Source organism: Petaurus breviceps, unplaced genomic scaffold (assembly GCF_028583685.1).
Source record: "Petaurus breviceps papuanus isolate PSGF00001 unplaced genomic scaffold, PetGlider_PUasm1.0 90418, whole genome shotgun sequence".
NCBI lineage: Eukaryota > Metazoa > Chordata > Mammalia > Diprotodontia > Petauridae > Petaurus > Petaurus breviceps.
Window position 1 is genome coordinate 3,021,301 of NW_027187246.1, and position 25,520 is coordinate 3,046,820.

The 25,520-nt window shown below is 37.6% G+C and overlaps 1 long non-coding RNA gene across 2 annotated transcripts in view; it reads left to right on the plus strand.

Annotated features, from left to right (window-relative positions):
- The first annotated feature begins 895 nt into the window (after positions 1 to 895).
- LOC138177498 (uncharacterized) overlaps positions 896 to 25,520 on the plus strand; it is a 138,275-nt gene continuing 113,650 nt past the window's right edge. The window contains exons 1-2 of one of the 2 annotated variants that reach the window (XR_011172518.1): positions 896 to 1,137; positions 7,354 to 7,440. This is a non-coding gene — a long non-coding RNA (uncharacterized lncRNA). The remainder of the gene's footprint in view (positions 1,138 to 7,353; positions 7,441 to 25,520) is intronic. The other variant, XR_011172516.1, reaches the window with a different exon arrangement.

Below are 25,520 nucleotides of genomic sequence, written 5' to 3' on the forward strand. Positions count from 1 at the left end.
CATCTAAGCTATTGCTTTTACACTCCTCTATTAGCCTCATTAAATCAAATCGAGTTGACTTTATTTACTCATCGGTTTCCCCTGTAAAAGGTTTAGCATTAGACACTGTAATAATAGCTAGCGTTTACATAGTGTTTTAAGGTTTGCAAAACACTTTACATGTATAATCTCATTAGTCCTTCAGAATAGCCCTGAGAGATAGGTACTATTATTTTCTCTCTTTTCCAAAGGGGAAAAAAACGACTGAGAGAAGTGAAACTCCATGCTCAGGGTCACAGGGTTGTTAAGCATCGAAGGCAAGATCAAATCCCAGGTCTTCTTGACTCCAAGTAAACCCCTCCACTATTACACATCTCTATGCTGCTATGGGCCCAAGTGGGCAGCTAGTGGATACAGTGGATAGAGTTTCAGGCCTGGAGTCAGGAAGACTGCTCTCCCTGAGTTCAAGTCTGGTCTCAGACCCTTATTAGCTGTGTGACCCTGGACAAGTCACTTAACCCTGTTTGCCTCAGTTCCCCAACTGTAAAATAAACTGAAGAAGGAAATAGAACACTACTTCAGCATCTTTGCCAAGAAAACTCCGAATGGGGTCACGAAGAGTCTGACACAACTGGAAAACAACTCAATGTGGGCACAGATTACTGAGAGTTACGTCAAGTCAAGCCAACAAGCACTCATTAAGAGCTTAATATGTGCCTGCTTCTGTGCTATGCATTCAGGATAGAAAGAAAACAAAAATAGCCCCTACTCTTGAGGAGTCCACAAGCAAATGGGGGAGACAATATGCGAGCAATTAGGGACCAAAGGACATGTGCAAGCCGAATGGAAAATGATCAATGGCAGATGCTGGAATTCAGGGAAATCGGGAGTGGCTTCCTGTAGAAAGTCTGATTTTTGCTAGGAACTTGAAGGAGGCCAGGGAAGCAAGGAGGCAGAGATGGATGGAAAGAAGGAAAGAATGAATAGAGGAAGAAAAAGGAAGGAAAAGAAGAGGAAGAAAGGAAGGAAGGAAGGAAGGAAAGCAGGAAACATTTATTAAGTGCCTACAGTGTGATATGCACTGTGCTAAGTATTTTACAAATATTATCTTCTTTGTATTCCAGGCATGGGAAGAGTCAGCGAAAATGTCCAGAACTGGTAGGTGAAATTTCTTGTTCAAGAAACAGCAAGGGGACCAGTATTATTGGATACTGGAATAGAAAGAATCCTTCAGCGACTGTAGATGGAAGTTATTATAAGTAAAGATCAGTGACTGTGTTGTTGGCAGGAATGCATAATACTGTCAGGAATTTGGAACAAAGGCTCTTCCACAGAGCTCTGCCTTCTCCTTTTGTTTTTGCTCCCAGATCTTTATGGAAGCCAAGAATTTTATATAGAGTAGGTAGCCCGATGGTTAGAGCACTTGACTTGATGTCAGGAAGACCTGAGTTTCAGACACTAGCTGCGTGAACCCGAGCAAGTCATTTAACCTCTCTTGGACTCAGTTTCCTCATCTGAAATATAGGGATAATGATATCACCTATGTCACAGGCTTTTTTTAGGTATCAAATGAAGTAACATATGTAAAGTGGTTTGCAAACATTAAAGTGCTATATCAGTTCTAGCTATTAGGGTGTCCCTTTCCCACAAAGCTCCTCTGTGATTTTGTGGAGTCCTAGAAATGGTTTGAAGATATGCAGTTTACCAACCAGGGATTTGAGAGGAATGAAAAAGGATTTTCTAATCCAAAATCATATAGGTGGCTGGACCAAGCACTTGGAGGGACAGAAGAATTAGTGATAAGGGACTTAATCCTAGCCTGAAGGCTATCGGCTGCAGAACTGGATGTTATGCTTATTATCCTGTCCTTATGCTTTGGGACTGGCAGGAGTAAGAGTTAAATGAATTACAGAGTAATCAAGTCTCTTGCATAGGAACAGGGCCCACCAGCAACTCACACTCCAGTAGACTATAGCAAGAGCCTCAGGCACTTACTCTGTGTGGCCCTGGGCAAGTCACTTCACCTCTGTTTGCCTCTGTTTCCTTAGCTGTAAAATGGGGATGATTATAGCACCTACCTCCCAGGGTTGTTGTGTGGATAAAAAGAGATAATATTGGTAAAATGCTTAACATAGTGCCTGACATATTGTAGGAACTTATAAGTACTTATTTCATTCCCCTTCCTAAACATCGGGCATAGTTCACAATAAATACTTAATCAGCATTCATTGAAGTTTAATTTACTCTTATATAGCAGGCCTACTACCATATGGATGAGTGGTATTAAGACCATTTTGTCACGGATTATTTGAGTTAGAAAGGACCTCAGAGATGATTTACTTTAATCCTTTGATTTTATAGGGATGTCCAGGGTAAAGAAGTTGACACTTAATTAATTAATCATTATTTATTTATTTATTATCATGACAATTAACTAGTTAGGTTGACTTATTTGCTACAATAAGTTAGTGACAAAGTCAGATCTATTACCCATTTCTCCTGACTGCTAGTATGTCTTTTTCCACTGTGGAGAAATGAATAGAATCCTAGACTTAGATTTAGGAGGACTTAGGTTTGACTTGGAACTGGAAGAGACCTTGAACACCATCTAGTTTAACCTCATTTTACAGTTGAGGAAATTGAGTCTGAGACAGACAAGTGAATTGCTCTGGGTCTTGCAAGGTTTTATAACCTATGCATTATTCTCACACTCCTCACTTTCCCTTAAAACTACATAGCCATTTGATTGCCACATCTAGCTATTTTAATCTCCATAGCATCTCTTACATTTGATCCCTTCTTTTTATTCACATACTCACTATCTTAGTTCAGGCCCCCATTGCCTCTCTCCTGGATAATTGTAATGGCCTCCTAATTGGTCTTTCTGCCTCCAGTCTCTTCCCATCTTACTCTATCCTCTACCTAGCTACTGCAGTGATTTTCCTTAAGTGAAAATCTGACCGTCATCCCTTAATTCAATAAACTCTAGTGGTTAAGCATTATCTCCAAGATAAAATACAATCCCTTTATTTGACTTTTAAAGCCCTTTATAACCTGGCTCTTTCCTATCCTTCATATTTCATTGTATATTGACGCTCATATTCCTGAACTTTATGGTTGAGTCAAATTGGCTTCCTCCTTGTTTCTCATATACCTTACTCCATTTCCCATTTCTGAATCATTTGTGTATTGTATGTCTCTCTCCACCCCCACAACCTACCTTCATTCCATCATGCTTAGAACATACTCCCTTCTTGGCTACACTTAAAAATGGTTCACTTGCTTCAAGATAAGCTCAAGCACCACCTTGTACAAGAAACCTTTCCTTATTTATCCAACTGCTGCTTTCCTTGCTTGCTAACTGCCTTGTATTCACCTTGTATTTATTCAGTAATGCTCATATACGTACGTATTGTCTCCCCTGATAGAATCTCTACTCCGAGACAGCAAGAGTTATTTCATTTTTGTCTTTCTCTCCTGAGTGCCCAATAATGCCAGTCACAGGGTGGCTACTTACTAAATGCTCTTGGTTCTTGTTGATTGAAGTTCCAGAGGCAAGATTTTCACCTAGGTCCGGGCATGAGATCTAGTACTATTTCCCTCTGTAGCTCATTCTCAAATATCTCTACACCTCCATTTCTTTATCTGTAAAATGGGGATAATCTTATCTAGTATTGCATATGAGTGCTTCTAACTTTTCTATGAGGATCAGAGGAGATCCTGTTTGCAAAGCCCTTTGCAAGCTTTAAAGTGCTATGGAAATAGCACATTTTATTTATTTATATTTTTTTACTACCATAGTTGAATCCTAGTTTTCTATCATGGGAATTGATCTTTAAAACCTCTATCTGTGAATCCTGGTTTTATTTATATTACATGCATGGAAGAATGAAATAAACTCAGTAAATGATTATAAAAAAGGTTAGATTCATATGAATCAAGACTGATTTGATATAAAAATCAGAATTCATGAAGATTATTATATAATTACCTACTACTAGTGATTAGCCATACTGTATGAATGACTTTGAAATCGATTACGATTAAAACAATTAGCTTGACATTGAGGGAACAATTTATAGAAAATATCTGAGTTGACTAAGAGTGAAAGGCAATGTGGTATAGTAGAAGGAACACTGAATTTATGAGGAGATGACCTGGATTAGAATCTTGGCTCTCCCATGTAGCCATGGGGACCTTTTCACTTAGCCTCAGTTTTCCTCTTCTCTAAAATGAGTTTAATAATAGTCATGTAGTTTTTCTGAGGAAAGTGCTTGGTAAGGCCTCATAAATAGATGATGATGGTTGATATAATTAAAATTTAAAAGAAATTACGAGAAAACTAAAGTCAAAAAATCCTTAGGTAATGCAGTTTTACAAATGTGAAGACCCAGCACAGAAATTTGAAGGGAGTATGGATTTTTCTAGTTTGGTTTTCTTTTAAGTCCTTTTAAATGGTTGTTACTAATGATCCACAACAGAAATATAAAAACACAAGGTTTCTGCAGTAGCACATAGCTGATCAAGTCAATGCTAAAAACCATATGAACATGGTATTACAGAGTAATTTTTCATAAAGGTAAGAAGCAAGGAAATCAAAAGGCCTTGTGAAAGCCCCGGGAATTCATTGCCACTTTTAATATTGTGACTTCATGATTATGCATTGATGTGTGGATGCTGTAAATGGGTCAACCATTCAAATGAGCTTTAAAAGAGGTGTGGCCCCATCCCTTCCCTCAGAATGTGAAGGATGCTCCAACAGCCCCCTGGCTTGTGCTGCTTTGGAGTTGGCCGAAGGATGTACACCCGCAGTGATTTATCACAATTATATATCACTTGACAGGTAAAATAATGCAATGAGTCTCTGACAGGCCTCAGTGTTTATATATAAAGTAGGGGGAGAAAACATAGTGCACCATTTCCAGGGGTGGCCCTGGTTATGCCAGCAATGTTTTTTTCATATGAATAGATAGCAAAGGGGCCACCATCTAGGTTTTCTCTTTCCATCAACCCTTATGTCTTATCTTGTCATCTAAAAGAAGTCACTGATTGCCCTATGGGGCAGGGACAGGGGGAAAGGAAGGCAAAAATATTAACAAATGGCTTTCAAAAGAATTTCAAACTATCAACAATCACATGAAAAAATTATCAAACCGGGGTGGCTAGGTGGCGCAGTGGATAGAGAACCGGCCCTGGAATCAGGAGGACCTGAGTTCAAATCCGGCCTCAGACACTTAACACAAAAACTAGCCATGTGACCTTGGGCAAGTCACTTAACCCCAATTGCCCTAAAAAAAAACCCCAAATAAAAAATTATCAAATCACTATTGATAAGAAATGCAAATTAAACAATGCTGAGCAGGGGTGGGAGTCAGGAGGACTTGGTTTCGGATCCGACCTCAGACACGTAACACCCAAACACACAAAAACTAGCCGTGTGACCTTGGGCAAGTCACTTAGCCCCATTTGCCCTCCCCCCCAAAAAAGCAAAAAAAAAACCCCAAACAATCCTGAGGTTTCACTTTAGACTGCTAATAGGATCAAGGATACAGAGTTGGGAGAGACCATTGAAATCATCTAGGAAAGTTCCATCATTGTACAGATGAGGAACTGAAGCCCATTGAAATTATTTGATTTGCCCAAGGTTACACAGGTAGAAAGTAGCAGAGCCAGGCCCCTGGACTACCAATCTACTTGTCTTTCTACTCTTTTCCATCAAAATGGCAAAGGCAATAAAAGACAGAAATCGTTAATGTTGGAAGGAACAAGAAAGGACAGAATTATGGATGAGTCTAATTGTTCTGGAAAACAATTTATAATTATGTAATAAAATCACTTAGTTGGACTATTACTAGGTACTGGACTTACATCCCAAGATCAAAGACAGAAAGTTTTCACATATAAAAAAATTCATAAAGACAAAAAAAAATGTCCCATGAATTGAGGACTGGCAAAAAGAAATCTGTAATAAATAAATATATAATGCTATTTTTATACCTCACACTTATCAGATTGGCTAATAAGACAAAAAAAGAAAATGATTAATGTTGGAGGGGATGTGGGAAAACTGGGGCACTGATGCAATTTTGGTGGTATTATGAACTGATCCAACCATTCTGGAGAACAATTTGGAACTATGTACAAACGGCTATAAATCTGCATACCCTTTGATCCATCAATAATACTGCTAGATCTATATCCCAAAGGCATAAAAAGGGAGAAAGGACCTTTTTTTTTGAGGGGGAAAAGCAGGGCAATTGGGGTTAAGTGACTTGCCCAAGGTCACATGGCCAGCAAGTGTTAAGTGTTTGAGGTTGGATTTGAACTCAGGTCCTCCTGATTCCAGGGTCAGTGCTCTATTCACTGCACCGCCTAGCCACCCCAAAAGGACCTATTTCTACAAAAATATTTATAGTAGCTCTTTTTGTGGTATTTGAGAATTGGAAATTGAAAGAATGCCCTTCAATTGGGGAATGACTGAACAAGTTGTGGTGTAATATTGTGATGGAATATTATTGTAGTATAAGAAATGACTAGCAGGATGATCTTAGAAGAACCTGGAAAGACTTAATATGAACTGATACAAAGTGAAGTGAACAGAACCAGGAGAACATTGTATCTAGTAACAGCAATATTGTATGATGAAGAATGATCCAAGACAATCACAAAGAACTCATGGTGAAGCATACTATCTACCCCCAGAGAAAGAATTATTGTCTAAATATAGACTAATGCATGCTGTTTTTATTTTTCTTTCATTTGAATCTTTTTATATAAAATTACCAATATGGAAATAATTTACATGATTTCACATGTATAGACTATATTGCATTGCTTACCATCTCAGGAAAGGGTGAGGTGAGAGAAGGAGGAATAGAATTTGGAACTCAAAAATTTGAAGAATGCTAAAAATTGTTTTAACATGTAATTGGGGAAAATATTATACATAATACTATTTTTACTATTATTCCATGACATTACAAATATGAGGAATTCAGAGAAATATAGGAAGATTCATATGATTCATTAATGTAGAGTAAAATAAACAGAACCAGAAAAATCAATAAACCAATATATCTACATCTATATCTATATCTCACCTATAATAATTAAAAAAATATTCAAATTCTGATGAATTATAGTGACCAATCTCAGTCCCAAAGAATATAACAATGAAAATCTTCTCTATGTAGTGGAGTGGGGAGCTACAGTGTGGAATGTTGCATATTTGTCAGATGTGATCCCTGTGTCTATTGTAGAGTCCAAGGTGTTAGATCTTCCTGTTATTTGGTATCCAGAACTGAACATGCTGAATTTATGAAAAACACAATAGCAAATGAAAAGTGCTACTAAAAATAATGTTTATTTTGACAGAGAGATATAATAGAAAGTATTGTATTTGTACTTGGAAGATTTGGCTTCAAGTCTTGGCTCTGCCACTCAATACCTGTGAGATATCGGGTAAGTTTCTTAATCCTTTTAGAACCCAGTTATGTTATATGTAAAATGAAGGGATTGTAATTAATGACCTCTAAGATCCCTTCGAGATATGATTCTATAATCCTCAGATTTCTCTGGTGGAGAAAATGACAAGGAGAAAGGTGCCATCTCTCTCATGAAACTTTCCCTAATCTCCCTGCCCCAAATAATATCTTTCTCTCTGAATTTCTCATAACATTTTGTTTGAATCTTTCTTTTTTTATTGCCTAATTTCTGTCATGATTATTTGCAACTATAGGGGTTATTACTTAAGAGAAAGTTCTTAGGACTTCATTTCCCATGGTACTTGGTGTTCCCAAAGTATCAGTCATTGAGAGAAATTTCATGGACTATGTATTACTGAGAATGCTGTACATTTGGTAGTAGAATAGTGGCATCATTGGGTGAGTATTCTGAAAAGCATAAAGTTTTCAGAAATGGAGCTGTTCTAACTTAAGCAGACAAATTTGACCTCATATGTGTCACTGAGTTTGGGGGCATGAGACCTGGGACTTGAATGTGACTCTGCATGGGTATGCATTTAGGTGAAGATCAACAGATGGAGAAACAGAAGCAATTATTCCATTGGTATATACTAGAATACACTTGGCCAAGAAAAAAAATAGGTTGGGGAGCTCAAGAAATATCACAAGCTTGGCATAGAGACATGATATAGTAGTGATGGAGGAGGAGAGAGATGGTTAATTATCTGAGACCAGTTGGAGGTCTCTCTGAAATACAGATTGCAAACAACTTTTTGATCTGTCTTAACGATAATTTTATCTTTCAACAAGTAGAGTATCCAACAAGAGGAAAATCTATTCTGCATATGACTCTCACTGATAGGTAAGAAATGGTTGCTGGGGAAGAAATGGGATCTTTGGAAGAAAATGAATACTACTTTTAATATGTGATAAACAAGTAGAGGAAAGCCAGGGATAGTCTGACAAACAGACTACCACCTTATATTTTGGGTTGGTTGGTTTCAAGGGTTTCAGAGGAAGGCAGGAATGTCCCATGGACTAAAATTCCTTTTTTTTTTTTTTTTTTGCTTTTTGGAGGGCAATTGGGGTTAAGTAACTTGCCCAAGGTCACACGGCTAGGTTTTTGTGTGTTTGTATGTGTGTTAAGTGTCCCATGGACTAAAATTCTGCAGTGAAAATCAGCCCAGGAAGAATGGGAAACTCTCAAGAATAAAATTCTTGTGATATAAAAGCAAAATAGTTCTGTTAGTAAGGAATAACAGAAATTGTCTGAAGATACCAAAATGAATTCATAGGAGATGCAAAAAGCAACTTGGATTTATAAAAGCTAAGTACAGAAGTTGGAAGCAAGGGAAAGTAGCAGAGGAAAAATTCAAAAGCAAGGCACAATTCTGGAAGAATCATGCCAAGAGGATTAAAGAGCAGAAATAGCTAAAGTTGAGGAGGAAAGTTGTGGGAAAAAGGAAGAACAAATAAAGGAAGAGAAAGAGGGGGAGGGAAAGGAGAGAAAGAAGGGAAGAGGGAGAGAGGTTTATTAAGTGTTTACTAGGTGTCAGACAGTATTAATGTGGGAATAGAAATGAAAGCAAATAAGCAAACAAGAGCCAGTACCTGTCCCCAAGGAGGTTACATTTTAGTGGGGGAAAGACAACAAATAAAAAGGAAGCATTAGAAGGGGAGAGAACTACATTTTCCATGGCCTAGTTTGGATATTGATGGGGAGTGGCTTGGAGGCCTAGTTCCAGGGAGGGTGAAGCAAAAATGCTCATCTATTGAGGTTAGTACATATTTGGGATGTATGTGATTATGATAATTGGCAACAGAAGACAAAAATGTTCTTTCTTATGTTTCTTTTGTTTTTTTCTGCCTATGATCACACAGCTAGTAAGTGTCTGAGGCAAGAGATTTTATATCAGGTCTTTTTGATGCCAGGACCAGCTCTCTACCCATTGTGCTACCTAGCCTCCAATAGCTGGGGCATTGTATTTAGTTCTACATACATTTTAGAAAGAATGTTGATTAAATGAACACTCATAGGACTACAACCAGGATGGGTAAGGCTTTTGAATTTGTGACATAGGATTGATTGAAGAAAATGAGGATGTCTTGCCTGAAATAAAGAAGTCTGGGTATTATAAGTGTTTTCAAGTATTTGAAAAGGTGTCAGGTGGAAGGAGGGAATTGGCCTCAGAGGGCAGAACTGGGAATACTGACTGGACATTGTAAAAAGGTCAGTTTAGACTTGATATTAGGAAAATACTTCCGAATAATTAGAACTCTCTCAAAGTAGAGTGGGCTTTCTTGGGAGGTAGTGAGTTCCCCCTCACTGGATATTTTCAGGCAAAGACTGCATGTCTACTTCTTCCATATTTTGTAATGGGGGAAGCTTTTCCAGGTATGGATTAGACTAGCTGATTTCTCAAGTCCCTTCTAACTCCAGAATTCTGTGATTCTATGAAGTTGTAGTCAGTAGAGATCAAGGTGCAAGCTGCAGTCATGGTCAGTGAGGAGTGTTATGTAGAGCAGCAGGGCCATGGAGTTCCAAAACCCAAGAGTCCAGCTTGATCTCTATAACCCTGAACTTAGATGCCCCAGAGGCATCCCAAACTCAACATTTCCTAAAGAGAAGTCATTATTTTTTTAACCCAAGTCCTTCCTCTCTCTCTCTCTCTCTCTCTCTCTCTCTCTCTCTCTCTCTCTTCTTTTTGGAGAGGGCAAGGCAGGGAATTTGGGGTTAAATGACTTGCCCAAGGTCATACAGCTAGTAAATGTTTAGTGTCTGAGATCGGATTTGAACTCAGCATCTCCTGACTCCAGGGCCGGTGCTCTATTTACTGTACCAACTACCTACCCTAAGCAGGAAAATTCTTGACAAGGCTCTATAACTAACTTAACAGGTGGCTTTACCACATACTCACATATTATATGTTTTTTACCTTTTCTTTTTAAGATATCTTTTCAACATTCAAATTGGATAGGTCATTTATTAAAATAAGCCATTCAAACTCAACACTGTGACCTAATATATTCGAGTTTTCATGCTTGGAATAATTTAGGCAATGTTTCCCATTTCCTCCCATTTTAATATGAATAAAACACAGCATTGACAATTCTGTTACTATTCAAAAGATGGAAAACTGAACAGAAAGATAACTGGAACAGAATATGAACAATTGAATTAATAGGATTCCATGGAAGTCATCTACTCTAATATAGATAAGCAGATGGCCTACATATTTTTTTTAGTCTCTTCCTGAATTTTAGCATCTCTATCCTGCAGCAAGTCTACTTTTTTTTCCCCTAGGGGCCCAAGAAGTATTACGATTAATCTTCCTTTTCAGTTTTGCAGATCTGGTTTTTTGGAGTAGTGTAGACAGCACCCGTTAAATGCTTCTCTTATCCACAGCAACCATAACTCTGAGTAGAGCTTAATACTGAAGGCTGGGCCAAGCTTTTGACAGGTGACATGGGAAGTTGCCATACTCATTTAGGAATCTGACATCCAGTTGTCACTGAGCAGTCTTTCCTCAAGCATCCCTTCCCTGACTAGGTCCGCTTCACTGTCTCTCTACTCCTGGCACATGCTATTTGATCAAGGAAGAAAGGTTAATGATGCAGGAACCTCTGAAATGGATTTTTTCTCCTCCATCTCTGTACATAAAACTCTTACCTTTGCCTGCATCTTTTCTGATACTGCACAACACTCAGTGTTCAAGGACATGACAATGATATGAGAATGGGTGACAGTGAGTTGTCTAGTCTAGCTTCTTTCGTGACAGACATGACCCATTCAGCATCCTTACTAAAATTAGATCTGATTAATATGATTTGGTTTTTTTTTAGTTCAGAGAACAGTTTTCTCATGTGATATCTACCTTTTTTGTTGTTGTTTCCTTATTTAGACAGTTTTGAAGGGGAGGAATTGAATTTTATTTTTAAAAACCTTCAGTTAAACTAAAATTGTTCCATTGGAAAGAAAATATATGTTCATCACCTAAGATCATGGTTAAACAAACTGTGTGTCACATGTATATAATGAAATATTGTACTAAAAATACGATTAATTTGAAGACCTCAGGGAAGCAAAGGAAGATATATAGATTGATGAAAAGTGAAGTAAGCAAAAATCAAGGAAACAAAACACATATGATGACTTCAACAACATAAATGGAAACTGAAAATAGAACCTGAACGCTGTGTAATTATAATGACCACATTTGGCCCTGAAGAAGAGACATGAGAATACATCTCCCTCCTCTCATTGTTGAGGTGGGAGAATAGAGGTATAGAATATTAGATATTGTGGGATTTGTTTAATGTCCTGGTTAGATTTTTAGAGCTGTTTCTTTTTCTTGTTTTTATTCTTAGTCATAAGAGATGGCTCTCTGTGTGGGGGATAAGGCAGGATTATCAGAGAGGAAAAAACTAATACACAATGTTAAGACATTGCACAGGAAGAATTTGAACTCATATTTCATGATTCTAAATCCAGGGCTCTTTCATCTATATGTTATCTGGACTCAACTGGGCCCTCACTGCTGAAGTTCTATGGCTTTTCCTTAATTGACTGCCTTTCACACTCCTACTGTGTTGGTTCCAAATCTGCTTTTTTTCTCCTCAAGCCATCCACCTTATCTCTCACCTTCCTTTTCAGGAAAGGGCATTATATTTCATGTAAAAAAAATTGAGACTGTCAGCAAGGCATTTCCTTTTGCACCTCAAATTCCCTTAACATCTCCCCTCATCATCTCCTTTGCTTAAGTCTTAGAGCAAGATGTGGTCCTTCGTTACCAAGGCCAACCACTCTGCATGTATCCTTGATCCTATATCCTCCCATCTCCTTTGTGAACTTGTCCCTTCAATTGTCTCTTTTTTTCTTTATAATTTTCAATCTCTCAATCTATTGGCTTCTTCCTTATTGCTTGCAAATATTCATCGATAAGTACTTATTAATCACCTACTATATGCTAGGCACTGTGTCAGATGCAGGTGATACGAAGTCAAAAACAAAATGCTCTGCTCTCAAGGAGTTTATATTTTATTAAGGTTAACACATATAGGTATATGCAAAAAAAATATGTGGTAATATAACCCTTGTCCCAAAGCCCTTTGGTAGGAAATTCTTTCCTATTGGTGGGAATGAAGGTCTTGCCACATGTGAGGGGCAGGAAAGAGTTGGCAAGAGACAGAAAGCTTCAGTCCTAAGGAGTTCCCTTGTAGAGATAGTGAAGTCCATGTAAGGAAAAGGAATGGGCAAGGCCCTGTTGATATGTGTGTCAAAAGGAGGCAGAATAGATATCTCTAGCCTGTTCTCCCCCAACCCTTCTTTCTCCAAAGAAGACTTTTATTCCTGCAAGGAGGGGAAACAAGAAATTGGGCCTGGAGATTGCTCTGCTTTCTTTAGGGAGAGAGGGTACCTGGCTAGAAGAATATCTTTCTGCTCTCTTAAATATTGTTCATCTAGGTCACATAATCAGGTTCAAACTAACTTTTGATGACTTTGTCATTTTTAGGGAATTCAAGGGGGACTGCTGAGAACTGAAGTGCTGTTTTTCAGGGCTTTGGGATGGGATTATAATCATTTTTGGAGGGAGGCACTGGCAGCTAGGGGGAGTAGGAAAGGCCTTAGGTAGAAGATGACAAGTTAAGCTTTGAAGGAAACCAGAGATTCCACATGCCAAGACCTCCATCATCCAAAACAAAACAAAACACAATAAAAAAAACCCCTCCAAAACCCCCAAAACAAACAAAACTTGATCTTGGCATTCCCACAAGTATCATTTTATATTTCATCTTCTTTTCACTGTCAAAAAAGTAGGGGGGAAAAAAGCTTTCTATATTTATTGCTTCTACTTCCTCACCTTATAGTCATTTATCAAATCCTTTCAATCTGGATTCTGACCCTGCCACTCAATTAAAACTGTGCTCAACAAGATTACCAATGATCTTACTGCTAAATTCACTGGAATTTTCTCTGTCCTCATCCCTCTTGACCTCTCTGTGGCTTCTGACACTGTTGCCCACATTCTCTTTCTTCTGTGCTTTTAGTCACTGTGTTCTCCTCGGTTTCTTCCTAACTATATGGCCACTGCTTCTCAGTTTCCTTTTCTAAATCATAATCCATGTTCTGTATTCTAAATGTAGGTAATCCATAGAGTTCTAGTTCTGGTCCTCTTTTTTCTCCACCCTTTTATCTCTTGGTGATTTCATCAGCTGCCATGGGTTCAATTTTCATTTCTATGCAGGTGATTCATACAGTGATTGCTATATCCAGTCCCAAGTGTTTTTTTTTTTTTTAATTGAGCTCCAGTCTGGCATTGCCAATTGCTTATTGGACATTGCCAACTGGATTTCCCATAGATATATTTAATGAAACATATACAAAGCAGGACTCATTTTTTATTAAAATGTTTTATTGATGACCTTTTTTGCATTTCTTTTACTACTCATTAACTAATTTCCCCCATAGAAACCCTTTTGTATCTAACTGATAAGTATAGTTGAGTAAAAGAGATCAACATATTGACCATGTTTGAGACTATATGTTTCATTCTGTACTTTTAAGCCATCACTTGTCTGCCAAGAGGAAGGAGGCATGCAGACTAAACATAGTTTCATGGATGGAGGCTAAGGTTTTGTGGAGAGTAAAAATAATAGGTAGTTTACTTTCTAATTGTAATTGTATTTATTTTGTTTAGATAAAACCTTTCCAATTTTGTGTAATCAGAATTGACCATTTTATCTTCTTGGATTACAGCAATTATTTATTTTATTAAGAATTATGCCTCTAGTTATAGTTGTAAAAGATATCTCCTTTGTTTATCCTCTAATTAAAAAAAAGTATTTGTCATTTTATATTTAGGTCAAGTGTTTGGTATTTATTATGGCATATGTTATAAGATGTTGTAAACTTAATTTCTATTAGATTGCTTCCAAGTTTTCCCAGTAGTTTTTATTGAATAGCGAGTTTTTACCCCAATAATTGGCAGCCTTGGGTTTAAGGGATGCTATGATACCGTGTGTGACTGCTTCCAAGTCTTATTTGCTATATCTGTAGAACTCATTATTTTTTCCTTCAAACAAATTCCTTTCTACAACTTCTATATATCTATTATGGGAAACAATATCCTTTTAGTCATCAAGGCTATAAGTTCAGAATAGTCCTTTCCCTCACATCTTGTATTCAATCAATAACCAAGTTCCATTGATTCCACCTCCATAATATCTCTGTCATCAGATTCCTTCTCTCTACTCACATGGCTACTATCCTAGCTCAGAACCTTAAGTCCTCTTGCTTGGACTGTTTCAATAGTTTTCTGACTGATCTTCTCTTTCCTATTCATCCTCTACACAACTAACAGAGTTCTATTCTTAATGCTTGGGTCTAACCAAATTAATCCTCTGCTGAAGAATATTCAGTGGCCTTTACTGTACCTATAACATATTAGGACTGTAATATAGGAACATAAATCTAGAATTGTAAAGTATCTTGGAGACTCTCTAGTCCAATCCCTTCTTTTTTAAAGAGGAAGAAACCAAGACTTGGGGAGGTTGGGTGACTGTCCAGCTATCGCTTATTAGGAGAACTGAGAAAAACCAGGATCTCTTGACTCTCAGATGAGTGTATTTTCCACTGTCACCTGTTTCCTCCCTTAATTATTGAGTGCTGAATTTGAAGTCAGATGGCCTAGTTTTGAATTCCTCTCCATAATTTACTACCAATGTTACCCTGGGCAAGTGGGTCAGAGTTTCCTCATTTCTAAAATAAAGGAGAGGAGATTGTGAAAAGATGGAGTCATATAGGACCCAGAGGAGCCCAGACCCCAAATGCTTGTTGACTGATTGACAAACATTCCATTAAGCTCTAAAAAATGAACCAGAAGGATCAATGATGAAGAGAAACAAAGAAATTCAGTTTATAGACTCTTCTATCCAGATTGGGATACACAAAAAGAATCCTGCAGAAATCCTGAGCCAAGATGAGCCAGAGTAGGTGAAGGAGAAGTATGGAGTAGCATTTCCCATAGCAGGAGACAGGACCAGAGCAGCATCAAGCACAAGGTCAGCATGCTCCATAATGCTTGAACCATACGGTGAGAAAGGGTTAGACCAGTACCTAGCCAGCTGACATCCAACCCAGCATCCCAGAACATGGGCCTGAAACACCGTAGGAGAAAAGGGCAGATAATTCTTGTAGAATGTGGGACCTAATCTTAGTCACTGAATTCAGGATCAAGCAAGGCCTTCCCACTTAATCCAGGAGTACTGCAAGGAGCAGTCTGACATAAAAAACCCAATCTAGAAATTGCGATTCGAGAAATGAGTAAACAGAAAAAAAATCCAAACATAATGAAGAAATACTTTGGACTGAGAGAAGCCCAAGTGGTATTCCCAGAAAGAAGAGTAAATCCACAAGTCTGAGAAAAGCCTCAGAAAAGTAGGTTCTGGCCCTAAGGACAATTAAGAGTACCTAGAAAAAATGAAATAAGATACAAAATGGCTTAGCTAGGAAGGAAAGAAGGGTAATACTTTAGAACGGATGAGAGTAAACCACACACAGGAGTTGAAATCTCTGAAAATTAGAATGGGTCAGATAGAAAGCAATGACTTCATGAGATAATAAGAAATATTAAGCAAAATTAAAAGATTAGAAAAAAACCCCAAGAAAATGTGAGATGTATACTATCAAAAACAACTGACCTGGAAAATAGGTCAAGGAGAGAAAAATCTAAGAATCATCAGGCAATCTAAAAAACATGAACAAAAAAAAAGCTTGAATATCATACTTTAAGAAATTATAAATAAAAGCTGCCTAAGTTCCCAGAGGGCAAAATGAAAAAAGAAAGAATCCAATGGTCACCTCAGAACCCCAAAATAAAAAGTTCTGAAATGAAAGGGTGGTAAAAAATGATTTCCAAGGTTACTTCAAGCTCTTAATCTATTTTCATATGACCTTTTACCCTAAGGAGTCTATAAACACTCTCAGCATGTATGTGCCGTGTCACTCAAATTTAGCTTCTTTTGAGAGGCATAATGTCAGAGCTATTTGGAATGAGCAATATTACATGTTTTTATGAGATGGAAACGAGATAACTTAGCCAACTGAAATCACAAGGGGAATTTAAATAGTAGGAGGATGTAATTACCAGAGTTGAAATTTGGCCTGTTTGCTAGAATGTCACACCCCATCATTTCCAGAAAGGGCTCTGAGTTTTCTAATGACCACCAGTCATTTCCCTTCTTCTCTAGGCCCCCATGCTGGGGGATAGATTCCACCCAGAGAGTTACCATCACAAAGGATTAGAACTCATTCCATGCTAAATAGCCCATGTTAATGAGTTTTATTTTTATGTGAATTACACAGGAAAGGGGCAATTTACAAAAAAAAAAAAATCAGTCTATAAATAGGAGCAGTGCCTATTGCCATCAGAGCACTGTCTCAATTTTAAAAGGTAAGTTCTAACATTCACTTTCAGAATGTCCTCCTGTTATCACTGGCATTTTTAGAAAAAAATATTTAGTAGTAAGCTTTTTTAAAATTTTTATTTTTTGCTTTTTGGAGGGGGGAAGGCAGGGCAATTGGAGTTAAGTGACTTGCCCAAGATCACACAGCTAGTAAGGGTAAGTGTCCGAGTCCGGATTTGAACTCAGGTTGTCTTGACTCTAGGGCTGGTGCTCTATTTACTGCACCACCTACCCTCCCCGGTAGTAAGCTTTTAACCAGAGGAACTACAAAGGAAATAGTTAAACTCATTTACTTGGGAAATGAAGTTGCTGAATCAAAATGACTTTTTCCCCACCTAACCTGTAACAATACCAACAATTCATTTCTGTAATACTTTTCAATTGCAGAGCACTTAACATGGATAGAGGACATGGCCCACCTCATCAAAGTCTCTGTAAATGACAAAGTATAAATCCCCTGGACAAGGCATGAGTTCTTGTCTTGTATCCTTATTACTCCACTGCTTTGCCCAGGCCTTTGTCCTGGCATTGGCTCAGAGTCCCAGAGTCTTTGATATATTTGAGACCCTTGGGTGTGGTTATCTAGGCCTTGGTCCCTCATCTGTAAAGTGAGGGACTCAGATTAATTGATGTCTAAGGTTCCTACTGCCTTTAGTCTATAATGCTACAATTTTTCTTTTTTTTTTAAGTCTGTATAAATATTTATTGAAGGAATGGTGTTGGATATGGCACTTTTTTCAGCCAAAAGAAAGCAACATAGTGCTTCACAAGTTTAACTGCAGGATGGTCACAGAGGTAAAAAGGTAATAACACTTACTTTTAAGACAACTGACATGAACCAGTCCTTACTCTTACACCAGAACTAAAGGAATAAGAGAAAAAAAAAAGCACTAGGAAAACTCACCTTTTACTTTGCCTTCATGCCCTCCTAGATGCAAAATTGTTCCTTTACCAAGCAGTGGAGGGATGTTAGAGTGGAGCTAGTTCCATCATCCTTTGTTTCCTGCCTCCCCACTTTGGAATAGTGGCCTGAGGTGGGTGCTCATGCTCACAATGGCCTGAGCAAAAAGTGAACTGATCTGGCTTCTAATATGACTGAACAGAGAAACCTTCACAAAGATGGGCTTTACTCCCAGTTGCCTTAGGACAGTGCAGTTACAGGATAGAAAGTCGAGGTGAGAGAAAGTTTTCAGAAGAGTAGGAATCTCTTAAGAATGAGGCTCCATGAGGGCAAGGTTTATATCCTTTTCAAAAATTTTGAATCCCTCACAACACAAAGAGTAGAGATTTGTACATAGCATAGCAGTACTTATTAAATGTTTAATGAGAATTAAAACTAGAAAAGATTTTAGAGATCAGATTTAAAATCTAGATTTTATAAAAGATACAGAAGATTGAAGAAAAGTCAGACAATGAATAAGAAAGCATGACATGAGCCTGTAAGAATAATGTCAGGAGTGCTAAAGTTCAAAATAAGCTGAGGCTGGTGAGAAAAGCTAAGGACAATAATAAGATTAAAAAAAAATCTATATTAGAGAAAAGAGAATGATCAAAGAAAATATAGAACTACTGCTCAGTATGGATGGAACAAGGATAACCAGCAATAGCAAGAAGGCTGAATTTTTTGTTTTGCTTAATTTTGAATATTTTATTTTGCTATATTATTCTTTGCTAAGAAGAATGACTTTTGGGCTTGAAAGGGCAGAACAAAAATGGGACTAGGTAGTTAATATTGACAATACTTAAAAAGATGGTAAGAGCACGTAGCCATACTTGATAAGCTCAAGGTGATCTGAGTCAGATGAACTATAACTTTGAATATTGGTAGATGTGGTTGCAGAGCTGTTGCTATTTGATGATCATGGAGAAATAGTGCAAGAGTAGAGAAAGACAACATACTGTCCTGGTTTTCAAGAAAAGAAAAATCAGTCAGTCAACAAGCATTTTTTAGGTGCTTTCTAGATTTCTATGTGCCTGGTAGTATGCTAAGCACTAGGGATACACAAAGGCAAAGTATCTCCTCAAGGAACTCACATTCTACCTGGGGAGATAATATGCAGATGACTATGTACCAAAAGAAATATATATATGGTGTAAATTGAAGATTGCTGTTGTTTGTCCTTCATTCTCAAAAAGGACCAATGATATCAGGAAGGTGATATTTTCACTTGCAAGTGAATTGGATTTAAGTAAAGCAGGACTGTGCAAAGTCACCAGCCTCATCTCCTCCAGAAGCATCTGGTTCAAGTGTCCAAGACATAGGTCAGAAATACTGGAAATGGCCCCCAATGCAATGGGAGACCTTGTTATTTTTTTAGGCTGAGGTCCTTCTCAGGTCTCAGTTTTTCTGAGGTAACACACATGTAGTGACTAAGGCTAGGTAAGAAATGAGGCCAAAAAAGAGAGTCTCTTTTAGGTTCTCAAAAAAAAAATCAGTCTGGGAGGGGAAGACCCTCAGAGTTTCTGGCCAGAGCAGAATTTTTTATAGACATTTTTACACTCACTCTGAACCAACAAAAAGCAAACAATGACCAAGTGAGGCTTGGGTTAGGGCCCATTATTGGCTAATCAGTGAGAGCCAGAATGATTTGTGTTTAAGGTATAGTAAAGTAGCTCCATTTGAATCCCAATGGCTTTACCCATGCCTGGTTTTCCAAAACCCTACTTCAAGAAATTTATATATCTTGTAAGGTCTTTCCCAGGTCTCAGTTTTTCTGAGGCAACACTCATTCAGTGATTTAAGATTGGGTAAGAAATGAAGCAAACACACCCAGAAATAACTGGCCATGTAAACTTGAGCAAGTTACTTAACCCTGATTGCTTAAAAAAAAAAAGAAATGAAGCAAAAAATAACCTTGTTTGCCTATTAAAAAAAAAGGAAGGTAATGATAGAGGGAAGGAATTGGCAGTAATAGGGTATTGGAACTATAGGGCAATACGTTTGATTCCTGACAAAATTCCAGGATATATTTTCAAAACAGTTTTTAGAAAAGGAAGTGGTGATCACAAAGAAGAAGATAAATTCTTAGGCAGATCAACCTTTTTGCCTTTTATTGACAGGGTCACTAAACTGATCAATCCGGGGACCTGTGTGTGTATGTATATATATGTGTGTGTGTATATATGTATATATAGTATATATATATATGCTACATGTATGCATATACATAGATGTGTGTGTGTATATATAGATATATATGTATGTATACACTTACACCTCAATTTTAGCAACATGTGTTTGGTTCCCTCTCCAATCTATCTTTCTCCATAGAACTGCAAAATCTAAGAGGCTAAATTATTACTTCTGTTCTAATCTGTTACTTCTCTACTCAAATATTTTCGATGCCTCACTGTTACCTCTAGGATAAAACACAAAATCCTGAGTCTAGCATTTAAGGCATTCCATAGTCTGGTTTGCATCTACCTTTCTCATCCTCTTTTTCAGTCAGGCTGACCTGCTAGGTATTGCCAGTTGACAATATTTCATCTTCTGTTGGAATGCACATGGGGGTCTCCTGGATTGTAAATGTATTTATTCCTTACCTCTGTCTCATAGAAACTTGAGCTTTCTTCAATGCACAGATTAGGCACCCCTCCATAACGAGGCCTTTCCTGAGCCTCTTAGTTGTTAATATTCTCCCTTTAGAAATCTGACTTGTTTTACATAGACTAAGTATTTAAGTATATGTAATATTTCTTCAGGAAAAAGTAACTTTCAGGATAAGGACTCTTCTGCTTTTGTCTTTGTATCTTCAGCAACTAGCATAGTGTTTTACATGAGTAGGTGCTGAATCAGTTCTTTTGAAGGTTGAATAGGACTGAATAGAGGTTTTGCTGTTTTTGGTACTAGAATCAACATCTTTAAACATCATAAAGGGACCAGTTTTAGAGTTTGCAAATGAGAAAGCCATATCTGCACAAGGGCGTTGCTGGATTGAGCAATCAGAAGAATATGTCAGAAGTAGCCTAGAATGGACTGCAGGAAAACAAGTAGCTACTGTGAAGCTGTCATTAGGTGGAAAAAAAAGGGAAGGCAGGGACATTTTTCTCCACAAGTTTCCATCACAATCACCCAATGTCACCTCCATTGGAGCTGACAATAAATTCAGTGACCCAGTTTTTTTGACCAAAGACGGCTGGAGGCGAACAGATTTATCCTCATTATAAAGGTTCCCAGGCACCTGGATTTTCCATAAGATGTTGATGATTCTGATCCTGATGCTGCCTGAAAATGATGGGGTCAGAAAGAGATAATGAAAAGGTCACACATTCTTTTATTGAGCTTCTGAGCAAGAGGGCTTGTCAGTACTTTCGTTCCATGGTTCCTCTTATTCTCTGGGACAGGACTTTCAAGATTGGTGCCCAGAAAACTTTTTGAGCTGTGAAGAGCTATAAGGTAGCTTGGATAATGAAAGGCGAGAAAATAGTCAGATTCTCCATTTGTGTATGGTATGCCACAATCACTGCTTAGCATCTTGCCCTGGATGACAGATCTAAATGGGACAATCCTTCCAGAATTTGACTTGTTTCAGATATACTTTCTGACTTTGTAGAGGATGCCCTACCCTTTTCTATGGGATAGGTCCTAGAGATGTCTGGGTATAGAGAAATCTTCAGGTATTTGACACAGAATGCTTTAGATCCCTTTTGCTTTGTTTCCAAGGCTCTCTTTTCCAATGTTTTTTCAAATCCTCTGATTCCATCAAGGAGAGCACCTCATTTGTCTTTGTTGGTTGTTATTGCTTCCTTTGAGCAAATCATTTGCCTCTCTGGAAGTCAATTTGGTCGACTATTAAATGAAGAGGTTGCCCTTCATACTCCCTAAAGTCTTTTTCAACTCTGATAAGGTATATTCTGTGTAACATGTGAGCCTAGTGCCTAAACACCTTCCACTAGCTATTCATCTCTTTGTGTTAAGAATTGGGCCTTTTCAGTAATCCTTTTTTAAAGTATAAATACCTCTGAGTATTAATATATTAGATTCATAGTACCTTAGTGTGAAAGAGTTCTAATGTCTTTAACATCTGTAATCTTTCCACAAGGAAGGTTAGCTATTGACTTTGCTGGCCTAAAATAGTTTGTCAGTTCACACAAAATGTATTAAAATTCCTGAATCCTGAATTGTCAGACCCAAAAGATTTCTAGTGGTTTGAAGTAAGTTAGGGAAGTGACATTATTTTTATTTGTAATGCAAAGTTATTGGAGTCCATAATGATACTGTTAGGAAAAAAAGGATATAGAAGAACATTTTTAAGGTCATTAAGAGAACAAAGATTTTGGAAACATATTTTAATGATTTGTATGTCAGAATATCTTAGGTTATTTGTGGTAGGCCTTCCATCCAGTGACTTTGTGACAGAAGCATAAATCCAAGGACAAGAGTGGGAAAGCATGACTTGACAAACTAAAATAAATGTTCTGAAGGTTCAGTCAACCACCTGATTACTGTAATGTTTACCAAGGCTAACAATATTATTGATGACAGTAGTAAACAGTTATCTTTTATTTGACTTTGTAACATAACCCTCCTCAGTCCCATAGGGGGAAAAACCTAGAGTTTACTTATTTTTAAACTTTATATTTTAAAGGTAAATTTAAATTCATCTTATTTTGCAAAGTAGGTATTGTCTAAAAAGTCTTTCTTGTTTTCTTGACCTTGCCTTTCTTGTACTAAGCTTTCTCTGTCTTGATGCATCCTCTTCTGCTGTCTAGCACACCTTCCTTTTGCTGGAATCTTTTGTGTCTGTAACCTCCCAAGTTACATACTTTCAGTACCAATTGGTACCTGTCTGTAGGTGACATCAGAGATAGTAGGACAATCTGATGTACAAGAGCAAGGCCCTACCTTTCCCTATAAATCATCTGGCTTTCTACCAAATCATTGTTTCTTGTGTCTTTTGTGGGTACCCTGAACCAAGGAGGAATGATGAGAGCCTGATACAAAACCTGAGTGTCAAAGTTAGAGGGTAGCTTTCAATGGCTCATTGAGCCCCTTGGACCCTTTGCTGAGGCCTGAAAATTATCCAATCGAAACCCAGAGCTTGTGTATCCTGCTCCCTCAAAACCAAGTATATTCTATGCCACTAATGATAGTGATGCATTTGTACCTGCTTCCCTTGTCCCCCTTTCTATGTGTTTTTAGGTGACCCCCTTTAAGTCATTAGCTACAGGGATCTTTTATGATCATAGGATCTAGCTATGGAGTAATAAGGGATCTCACAGTCCAACCTTTCCAAGTTTTAGAAGAGGTAACTGAAGTCCAGTTTAAGGGTTTGGACTGAAATCAAATAAGTAATAAATCTCATAAAAGGAATTTGAACTTAGGTCCTCTGTCTCTTTCAATGCATGGTGAAAGCCTTGTCTGGTATGTTAAAATGCTCCCATGAAATGCCTATTGCTTTACATGTCAAATTTGCCTGCCTAATTCCTCTGCAATTTCCCCTTTAAGTCCCAGCAATGGACAAGAAATAGGAGAATTTGGTAATACCATTGAGGCAGAGGTTACCTTAAAACCATTTTTTACAGGAAACCTTTCTCAACCTTTCTTAAACCTAGTGCTTTCCCTCTGTTAATTATTTTATACTTATCACATGCATATGCATATATATATATGCATACATGTAGATAGATGGCTTGTTTGCTTATATTTATTTGCATGTTGTCTCCCCATTAGATTGTAAAGTTTTTGAGGGTAGGGGCTAGCGTTTGCCTTTTTTTGTATCTCCATCCCTTGGTGCAGTTCCTGACACATAGAAGGCATCTAATAAATGCTTATTGATTGATTACCTTTTGGGATATCAAAAACCCTAAGGGAAAATGATTGTACAAAACTTCCATCCAAACTACAGCGATCATGTTTCTTTCTCCTTTGGACTTTTCTGTAATAGCCTTTTCAAGGAACTACAGTGCCTCAGAGTGAGTTGCAGTAATGGGATAGCAGGACTGTAATGAAAATCTTGTTTTCTTTCTTAGTCACTCTGATTGCTGCTTTCTGTTTGATATTCTCCTGGAAATACATTCTTCTCTGGCTGCTTTTCAAACTTACTACATGGTACTTTGCAAGTGTTTGTCAAAGGGATAGTACAGGAGATAATAAAATATATGTGGAACACTGTCTTCAATGAGGGGTGGGTAGAAACCAAGGAAAGGATGCAGACATTATTATCCCTTCTTTAGATTCAAGGAGGACATGAAGAGAGGACACGTTAAGCATGGTTTTGTGAAAAAGAATACTGGTTAGTCTTAGAGTCGAGAGATTTATGGTAGGTTTGAAACCTGGGTGCAACAATTATATGCCATATTACTTGGGGCAAGTCAAAGAGAAATCTGAACCTCAGTTTTCTTATCTGTAAAATGTAGGTAACAATATTGTGCTAGTTTCCACATAAAGTTGCTATAAAGTACTTTCTAAGCAATATTACACTATGCACAATAATCATGTCAAAAAGATGTTACATAGAAACAAGGAAGGATTCACCAGAGGAAAAGAAATAATCAAAAGGAGAAGCATGACAGTAAAGTCTTAGAGAGTGTCCCTAAGAGCAAGGAAGACCTGGGTTCAGGTCCTACCTTTGACACATACAGGCTATATGATTCTGAACGAGTCACTTAATTTTGTAGTACTCAGAAAAATTCTAAGATTATAAATTATAGACAAATTCCCGATCCATATATGAAATCAGGACAAAAAAAATCCAGAGACCTTAGTTGGTGGCAATAAGAACAATTAGAAAATGAAACTATAGAATTAGAGAAATTGAGAATTTGGAGGGATCTCTGTGATCCTTTGGTTCATCCCATATCCTAAAAACAACTCCCCAATAACACACAATCATCTTTCAGCATTTATCTGAAGAACTTTAGTGAGGGCTTCCAGTTCTTCCTGAGGCAGTCAATTAGTCATTTACTATGTGCCAGATGGGGATGCAAAGATAAAAATGGAACTGGTCCTACATTCAAGGAGCTTTCATTCTTTCAGAGGCAAATGGTATATATGAAGCTAAGTAAATGCAAAATGCAGTATATTCGCAGCAAATAGAAAGTAATCTGTAGGGCAGTGCAGTGTAGGCAGTGAGTAATAAGTATGAGATTCCTGTAGGAGAAGGCCCTTGATTTGAGACCGGAGGGTTTTTATGAGGTAGAGGTGTAGAGGGTTTGAATTCCAGGCACAGAGGATAATTTGTTCAAAAGTACGAAGATGTGACGTGTAATGTTATGTGTGAGAGATGGCAAGATGGCTGAATTGTAGAATATGTAAAGGGAAATAATGTATAATAATACTATATATAATATATACACATATAAGACACATATATATCATATGATATATAACAATGTATGATAAGCTTGGAAAAGTAGGTTGGAGCTATGTGTTGAGCAGCTTTAAATGTCAAACAGAAGTATTTGTATTTGTTCTAGAAGCAATAAGGAACTACTGAAGTTTATCAAGCAAGGGAGTAACATAGTTAGATCTGTGCTTTAAGAATATCATGCTGGGGGGCTCACTTTGAGAAGTATTGTGTGATTTAACCAGATGAGACTCTGGGCAGCCGTTGAGAGCCCCCTGGCTTTGAAAACCCAGATGTTGATGCTTCCCTCTCTGGTAACTGTGAT